Below are 9,390 nucleotides of genomic sequence, written 5' to 3' on the forward strand. Positions count from 1 at the left end.
TTATAAATTTATAACACACTAGTTACTTAAATAACGAAATGTAATTTACCTGAAATGTATATTATACTTAAATAACGAAATGTAATTTACGAAGAAGATGAGAGGGGACTATTTGTAGATAAAGTTATTGGAAGACAAGTGAATTACGATGAGGTGGATTAGACTTGACAAAATCAACATAACTTGATTGACTCGATCCGAAAAGTTTGACCCGAGACACGAAATTGATCCGAATTGCCGCATCTGAATGAGACCCGAAACCCGAATTAACCTGGCCCATCCCGAAAATGACCTGAGCTTTCTTGACCCGTGATAGACCCTACCCGAAATGACCCGATCCGAAACCACCAAACCTGAAAATGACTTGACAAAACATAACTCTAATTGACCCAAATAGATTTGAAATAGCTTTTTTTTTATCTTAATTATTGGCCGAAAATGACAAGACCAGAAAGAACTCGACCCATAACCCAACATGAATTAACCCGAAACAGACCCATAACCCAACATGAATTAACCCGACCAACAAATCCGAAACAGACCCATAATCCGAAATGATCCAACCCAACATGAATTAACCCGAAAATGTGAGAAACCCGAAATGATCCAGCCTGAACTGGCCTTAACCCGATTGACGCGTTTGTCAGGTCTAAATTGTGGATGATCGAATGGAAAACATTTAAAAAAAAGGAAAAACAAAACCAAAAACAATCCCTCTTCTTCTCTTCTGTAAACGAGTAAACTAGCAGTTCTACCCCCCAACCTTCTCATTCACTCTATCTCAAATTCCTCATCGCACAATCCAGCCAACACCGTCGGCGCAGCACCCTACATGGTGCAAAACTCTTAACCTCCTCACTCCCTGCCCAAAGAGGACTCAAATACTAAACCAAATAATCCCTAAATTTATTGCTTATTTTCAACCCTAAATTAGAATATCTCAATTTGACGCACTACACTTAATATAATCTCCAATTAACCTTTCAATCAATATAGAAAGGGAAGATGGTGCTCACACTTCTGCTGGTTTGTTTATGTTTATTATTACTGTTAATTTGGTTATTCTAAGATTATTTTTGTTGTTTGAATTTTTGGTTAGATTATTTTTATTTTTATTTCGATTTCATCCGCACTTTTGATTCTGGTTTGTTTAGGGCTTTGATTGAGGATTTTGGGTTTAATTTATTTTGTGTGATAATTGATTAATTTTAGCTATCTTATGTCAAGTTTGTTGCTCTTATTTGTGATCTAGGGTTTTGATATTTTTATAGAATTGGGGAAAAATTGATTCGATTTTCGGTTTTGCTTTTCACTTACTCTTGTCATGAGAATTATTTTGGCATGCTTTTGTGTTGTGCAGCTCATACTCGGTTGTGAGATGATAACATCTCTATTCAATTCCTTCAGATTCATGATCGAATAATTTACCAATTGATGATAACATCTCTATTAACTCTACCCTTGATTTAACGGCTTTGCTGCTCTATCAAGTTCTATGAGTATTAACCAGGATAGAACTACAAATTCTAGTTCTGTTCTCGAGTTGGATAACTGATACGGAGTATATACTAGTTATTTATGAGAGCTGCTATACTGATTATGTTAGCTTTTGTCTCATTGCAGCTGTGAGGGTCCAAGAAATTGTGACCGTCGTAAGTAGGTAACACCAGTACACCACCAGCTACTCAGCTAGGTCAAAGAATGTGGCAGTAGATAATGGAGCAGGTACACCCACAATCTTCGAGTCCACTAAGTTGCTTTTGTCATACATATAATGCTACTGATCGGTTTTAGTTATCATTTTTCAGACTTGATTTGATTGATGAATTTACGTCCATAAGTCGTAATGGCCTTAATAACCCACCTCACATTTCCAAAGTAGCTAAAAAAACATTTTTTCCTAGCATGATCAAAAGATGAACATATGCTGGACATCAGTTGAAATGTCAGATTCATGCTAGCTTCACTTTTCATATGTATCTCTTGGGAAGGTGGTTTTTCCCCTTTAATTCCAACAATCATATTCACCTTGCAAGAATATGTCCTGCCCATGAAAGTAGGACACTCATGTCTGCTATTTAAATGACATATAGGCTGTAGGTAGATATGGTAGTAAAATCTTGGGTTGAAAATCTCTCAGAGTTAATGGTTGTTATTAAAATGTTGAAGGATGTGGTTGGCGAGTTCTTCGCAAAAGGGTCGCTCGAATATGGAGGAAGCAAAACTAGGCACTCTTCATACACTAAGACAAAAAAACATCCATGTTGAACAGCTATTCCCTTTTTGTGAATCTATGATGCATTTTATTCTCGATATTTAAGACTTCTTTTTGTGCAGCTGGATGATCAGTTCGTGGTAGAATTTTTTTTTTTTTTTTTGACTGAGATACAGTATTTTTTGACATCTTAGTTACATTACATCTATCTTTTTCTTGTTTTTTTTTTCAATTAGGCTGTGAGTTTGTAAATGGGTTTCTCTTAGTTCTCATTCTCGCATTCCTAGCACAACACTTGGTCTAGTAGCAGTAGGCTCCGTGTGTTAGAAATGGAATTGTGTGTTGATACTTATCTAGTTTCCATGTGTATCTATTGTTGTACATGTGTGGTGTTTTGGGTTTACTTCATATCGATGTATTTCATCAACGTCTCTAACAGGTTAGAGTTTTGAATGCTATAAGCAGACTGCGGAGAATTTTAACCATTTTTTTTTGTTGCAGCTATATATAGGGGGAAGTGTTTGGCTTTGATGAATGACTCATTAAGAACTCATTTTCCTACTTGTGCTCCTTGGAACTAGTATATAAGAAAGAGCTTCATGTCTTGATTAAAAGGAAAGGTGATTATTACAATCATGGTGGATCTGGTTTGCTAGATACGAATCAAGGATGTCGCTCTTGGTGGGTAGGTCGTATGTGCTCATACCAAGACTAAGCTAATGACCAAGACTAAGCTAATGATCAAGAAGCATAGTAGACTCTTCACTCTATTTAAGGTTCCAAGTTGTAATTTAATGCTATTAAAATCCTTATATTATAAAGGATACAAACAAAAAGACGATGTATTTACGTTTCTCCGTGGAATGAAATTATTGGCTTGTTACCAAAGTGTTGCATTGTCTATATAAGAAATGTTGCGTTATTGATGTCAAATGTGTTGCATCTATTTGTCGAAAGTGTTGCTTTATTCAGTAATAATATTGTTGCAAATGCTTAAAAAAGTGTTGCCTTTTAAACAACAAAAGTGTTGCAGTTGATGAAAAAAGTGTTGCCGGAAAAAAGTGTTGCATATTAAAAGAAGGTGTAACACTTTATTTAAGTGTTGCTTTTGATGATAAAGTGTTGCACAAAGTGTTGCTTTGGGCTATTGCAACGAAGCTTTAGGCAGCACTGCTAAAAGTGTTGCCTACAATATAAAGCAACATTTATATGACATTTTGCAACATTTTCATGGTGTTGCTATAGTTTTGTTTTGTAGTAGTGTCGAGTCTTATTTTGATAATCCATCCTAAATCTACCAACGAACAATAACAGTGTTGTGATTCTGACTTCAGAGCCAGAACCCAGCTCCAGAACAGACACATGAAATGTTGCGCCTCATCCAGAGGACGCAGCAGATGTTGCGCCTGTTCTGGGTTGGTTTCTGCCTCTGAACTCTTTCTCGCTTTGACATAGCTCCTAATTATGGTTTAAATAAACTATTATTCCTATTATCACCTCTAATCTGACATATTTTCATATTTTAATTCTAATTTTATTTTCCTTTTATTTTCTTCTTCGAAATCCCGTCTTTGAGTGTGCTTTTGGCGTAGATCAAATAAAGCTTGTAATTTTTGTAATTTTAATTGTTGTAATTCATTTATCGTAATTATTATTATGTATGATTTAATTGTATGGCATTCACATGTATTGAATCTAACATTTACTTCGACCAAATTGTTTGCTAAAACACGTGTTAACTGACATAGTCTAATTTCACATGCTAGGATTAATCCACGTTTGTTGCATTGCATGCATTACGTCGATGACATATCAAATATAAACGATTTCTCTAATCATTAGTAGTGGCCGCTATCGAGGCGGGCGGGATTAAGTGTTCGAATTAAAGAACTTCCTGATGCGTACCCTCACCCCTTACTCCAGTTATCTCTGGACATCCGTGTCCATTGGCGTCTCGAGAGTCATTCTAGACATAGAATGCTAAGGGTAACGAGTTCTTAGTGTTCATGTCATTACTTTGTGTCTTGACATGGCACGAGGTATTCGAACGGTTTCCAATTTTCCACAATAAATTGGTGCCGACTCCACAAATGAGGGCTTATTCAACCTTTCACCGGTTTCAATGCCTCACAAATCGGTAACAGCCCATGACGTGCTTGGTATGGCAACCCACCTTTTTAAGCCAAAACCCTTTAAATGCACTCAGCATACCGTTATAATGCCCCTATGTATGTTTGTATCATATACGTGATCACCATTTGTAAACAAAACCATGACGAAATTTTGTAAAATAAAATCCATTTCAAAAAATAAACATTTTCAAAAATGGCCTAAAACAACACAAAATAAGCCGAAACTCTGTCCAAATGTCGAGTCAAACTTCGGGCCTCAAACCCATTTCAAAACTCACTTCGAGTCAGCACTCCTATAACTACACTACAATTGTCTAGGACAAACATTTCAAAGTTTGTCATTTTCAAATCCCACTTAACACAGTGGCACACACCCACTTCACGAGTCGAGTCTTTTTTTTCTGAGTATTTAGTCTCATGTTGTATTTCCGGAGGCGAGCGAATAACTTCCGAAAGGCGCTGATGTGGCCGTCTAACTCTTTTGATTTGACGATCATGTCATCGACATATACCTCCACCTTCTTCTGCATCATGTCTTGTAGGAGAGTGGTGGCGGTTCTTTGGTAAGTTGCTCCGGCGTTGATTAGACTGAAGGGCATGACAGTGTAGCAATATGTACCCCACTGTGTAGTGAATGCAGTCTTGTGTATGTCTTCCTCGGCCATTTTAATCTGGTTGTACACAGAATACCCATCCATGAATGATAATAGGGCGTGCTCGGCGGTGTTATCCACCAGGATGTCAAAATATGGCAGAGGGAAGTCGTCTTTTTTGCTTGCTTTATTTAGGTGTCTGAGGTCGACGCAAACCCGAATTCTCCCATTTTTCTTGGGTACGGGAACTATGTTGGCCACCCAGTCAGAGTATTCGGACAACTTGATGAATCCGGCTTTGAACTGTTTGTCTACCTCTTCTTTGATTTTTAGGGCGCATTCGATGCAACTTTTGTTTCACGGGCTTAGCCTTGGGTTTGATGGGTATCTTGTGCTCTGCAATCTCCCTGTCAATCTTTGGCATGTCTTCGTAGCACCATGCGAATATGTCCTTGTATTCGTGTAGGAGGTCGATAAACTGTTGTCTTTCCGAGGGGTTAAGGGTGGTCCCTATCCTAAGTTCTTGAGGTGTTTTGTCACTCCCTACGATAATAGGCTATGTCTCCTCAATGATGGGGGTCTTATCTTCTCGTTTGTCAAGTTCTTTGGCTAGGTGAGGTGAGTAGTCATTCAAGTCAAATTCCTCATATTCATTTAGAATTGCATTGCAGTTAAATTGAGACGAGTCATAAGCAAACTTAGCATTCATTAAGTTAACTTGAGCGAAATGTTCGGATAGGACAGACATCTCATGGGCAGTCAGAAGCGACATAGTAGAAGAGGTGGCCCTTGGAAAACGCTCCAGGTTCCCGCCCTCCGCGGGAGTGGGGATGACCCTAGTTGACTGAGCCTCTGAGGCAGCCATAAGTTTGTGATAAAACAGTGGAAAGGGGACTTTTACCAGGATATCAGGAATGTTAGAAGCTAAGACATACTCTAACTCGGACTCCTTCTCATCTTCACTTCACTCTTTGAACATAAGGCCTTCTCCAGTTGTGATCTTGAGTTTGCGGCCTTGACGATCGGTCCACTTGGCAGTTTTCCTTCAGCCTTGTGTAGTTTTCTCTGGGTCAGTATCAGAGATTAAGGAGGTGGGATCGAACTAATTATCCATTAGAGCAATGTTGATGATGTCCTCATAGCCGAGGTGCGTGATGTTGTATTCTCCGAAGAGGAGACTGGCCGCTTGTCCGTTCAGGCGTGGGGTCGACTCAGATTTGGTCAACGCAGCTTTGGTGTTGTCAAGGATGAAGTAGCAGCCTTGAAAGACTTCTACGCCCGGGTGTTTGACCTTAGCTACAGAGTCATAGATTGGCTCAGGAAAGCCGTTGTAGAGCTCGGATTCTCCCTCGGGGACGAAGTATCCATTGAGAGTCAACTGGTAGGGGCGGAGGACGACTCCGTGTTTTTTGCGCATTTGTATTAGGAGGTGTATCTCCTGGATGTCTTCATTGGTTGGCTCATAACCTAGCCCGAAAGGGATGTTAGGGATCTTGGCCTGTTTCAAGGGAGGCAAGGTGCTTTTTAGCGGATTGAGAGGTAGGCCCGGGAAATAACCCTGGCGCATCAAAATGCGGTTGACTGTGAGGTTGGAGAACGGGTCACAATCAAAGAATGCTGATTCATCGGTTAGGGCATTCACAGCTTGGAATCCCCATATTTCGCTGTCGCCCTCTTCAATAACTTGAGAGGCTATTCCCTTCTTCATGATAGCCTTGATCGGGGAGGCGGGAATTGTGATTATTTTCCCGTCAAAAGAACCCTGATTTTCTGATGGAGGGTTGAGGTGACGGCCTTAGCGGCGTGAATCCAGGGGCGTCCCAAAAGCATGTTGAAAGAGGCGTCAATATCGACCACCTGGAAACTGGCTTGTCTTTCCAAAGGTCTAGTTGTATTGGTCAAGGTGATAAGTCCTGCAACCTTACGACGAGTGTCGTCATAGGCGCGTACTCCTTGATTAGTCGGGACCAAGTCCATTTCCTTGATACCCAGTTTGTGAGCCGTCTTGAAGGGAATGACATTTACCACAATCCGTCATCCACTAGAACCATAGGCACGTTCTTCTTGAGATATTGTACGGTGATGTACAGGGCCAGGTTGTTATTGGCTCCGCATGGAGGGATATCTTCGTCAAAGAAGATGACTGGGTTGCTTAGGTCGAGGACATCCCTTGTCATGTGTGCTATCACTTCTTTAGGAGAGGAGGTAGAGGGAACTGTCAACTTTCCTAAGGCTTGTAACAAAGCCTGCCGATATTCGAAGGATGTAGCAATCAGTTGCCAAATTGAAAGTTTGGCCTTCACCATTTGCAGTTGTTTAAGGATCAAGTTTTCGGGAACCTTTGGTTGAGTGTCTACGTCTAAGACAGTTTGCTCATTCGTGTTGGAATGGTTGTTGCATTGTTCGGGTTTGGATAGGGGCATCCGGACCGGGTAAGGTGACCGATCTCTTTTGCCCGTTTCCCTTTCTCGGAATAACGTAGACGTCCTCTGCGTCATCTCTCCATATACTGTTTATTTCGGGATCGTGAGGGTACCTTGGAGGGGTATTCCTCGGTGGGTATTTTTTGTAGGAGAAGTTCTTGTGGGGGTAGTATTTGTGGGGTTGATTATTGTGAGGTACATTCCAGAATGGTCGCGGGAGCAATCCTTTCTCGTAAGGGGAGTTTTGGGTGCTTTGAGGACCCTTCCTTGGACTTGATGTTGGTGTTGGTGGGTTGAAAATCAACCGGTGGTAGGTGTCCTCAAGTCGGGTAATCCTTTCTGAGAGACTGGCTATGGCTTCTTCAACTTGTTGGAACATGGTGAGCATGGTTGCGTCGCTGAACATGAATATCACCTTCAGGGTATCCTTTTCCAAGGCATTCACCTCGTCATCAATAGGTAGGATGAAGTGTGAGCAATCCAAGGTTGGCTCGTCATCGGAGATAGCATGGATTCCCAAGGGGTTTGTCTTGTTATTTGGTTTGGTGGGTGTAGGTAAAGGTAATTCCCCTTTCTCATTCATATCCTGAATGGCGAGCTTCAGCTTGAAGTAGGCCTCTGTGTCATGGCCTTTCCCCTGGTGGTACTGGAAGTAGGCATTTGGATTCCAAAAACGGGTTTTCTTAGCCTCGGACGGGTCCAGAGTGGGTCTAATTGGCTGTAGTTTCCTTTGGTCCATGAGCCTTTTTAGGGCACTAACATAGGTTGTTCCTAAGTTTGTGAATACCCTTTGAGGACGTTCAGTTTTCTTTGTGGTTGGTTCGAGGAGGTTGACCTCATTGATTTTGTTTGTCTGACCATAGGGACGAGATGCGGTTGATGTAGATCTTTGATAGTCTCTACCAGTGGTTTTGGCTAGGACACCCTTGCGGAGGTCGTCTTCAATACGGGTTCCGAGGATTTGTAGGTCCTGGAACATTTTGATGTTTTGATACCTCAGCAAGTTGGCATTAACTGGACGGATGACCTTGTTTTCCAGGGTGTCGATACGGGTCTCGACGCAGTCTAGGGTGACCTTAAGAGCAGTAAGTAGGCTGGCTAGCTGAGGAGTCGTGAGATCTCTGTTATCATCGTTGTTGTTGGACGAAGCTGAAGACCAGGCCATGGCTCTGAGACAGAAAATTGATCAAGTTACATCCTAATCCGACACGGTTTAACGCGGACAACACAAGAGACGGAAAGACACTTCAGACTCAACAAGACGAGGGCAACCGTGTGTGGTGCCTCGGTACTGACTCGATTTATGATGTGATGGTTTTGACCGGATTTTGATTCGCGTCCAACGTAATGGCGTGACTCTGTTGAACGAGTCTCGAGGTGAGACGACTCATAAGTAAAGACCCATAAGTACACTTGCTTTGACTCGATAGACACAAGGCGGAATTATAAGGTGGACTGAAACTTTCAACAATAGAGATTTTCAAAAAGATTCGCTTGTCGCTTTATGGACGGCTTCCGAAGAATAAGGATTTTCGAAAGTCGATCAGTTAAAAAGTTGTCATAAGTTTGTTTTCGAAAGACGGTTTGAGTTCGAGTTGAGGCGGCTCTAAAAACAATATGTTGTTTCCAAAGACGACTTTTGAAATCCAAAATCGTACGTTTTGAAAATCGAGTTTTGAAAGGTTTGAAAAGGTTGTGGTCCCGGAAACGGTGTATGATCCTTGGGATTTGAGACGAGTCTCGAAAAGGGGTGTGTGCCATTTTCGGGTTTTGAAAGACCCATTGTGTCTGCGCCAGACGATTTAAAATTCATGTCTTGACGCGGCGATTATAACGGCGTAAAAAGGTGTTTTTGAAATGGTTGTGAAAACCGGGTTTGAAAATCGTCATTACGATGGCCTAAAAAGGCGTGCTTTTTTGAAATGGTTGTAGAAAACCGGGTTTGAAAATCGTCATTACGACGGCCTAAAAAGGCGTGCTTTTTGAAATGGTTGTAGAAAACCGGGTTTGAAAATCGTCATTACGAC

The 9,390-nt window shown here is 41.2% G+C and overlaps 1 long non-coding RNA gene across 1 annotated transcript; it reads left to right on the plus strand.

The window, feature by feature from the left end:
• Positions 1–703: 703 nt before the first annotated feature.
• LOC141605654 (uncharacterized) lies at positions 704–3,103 on the plus strand. The gene is made up of 3 exons (XR_012526413.1): positions 704–1,026; positions 1,624–1,725; positions 2,717–3,103. It is a non-coding gene; the product is annotated as an uncharacterized LOC141605654 (long non-coding RNA).
• Positions 3,104–9,390: the final 6,287 nt, after the last annotated feature.

The sequence above is a fragment of the Silene latifolia genome, chromosome 10 (assembly GCF_048544455.1).
Source record: "Silene latifolia isolate original U9 population chromosome 10, ASM4854445v1, whole genome shotgun sequence".
NCBI lineage: Eukaryota > Viridiplantae > Streptophyta > Magnoliopsida > Caryophyllales > Caryophyllaceae > Silene > Silene latifolia.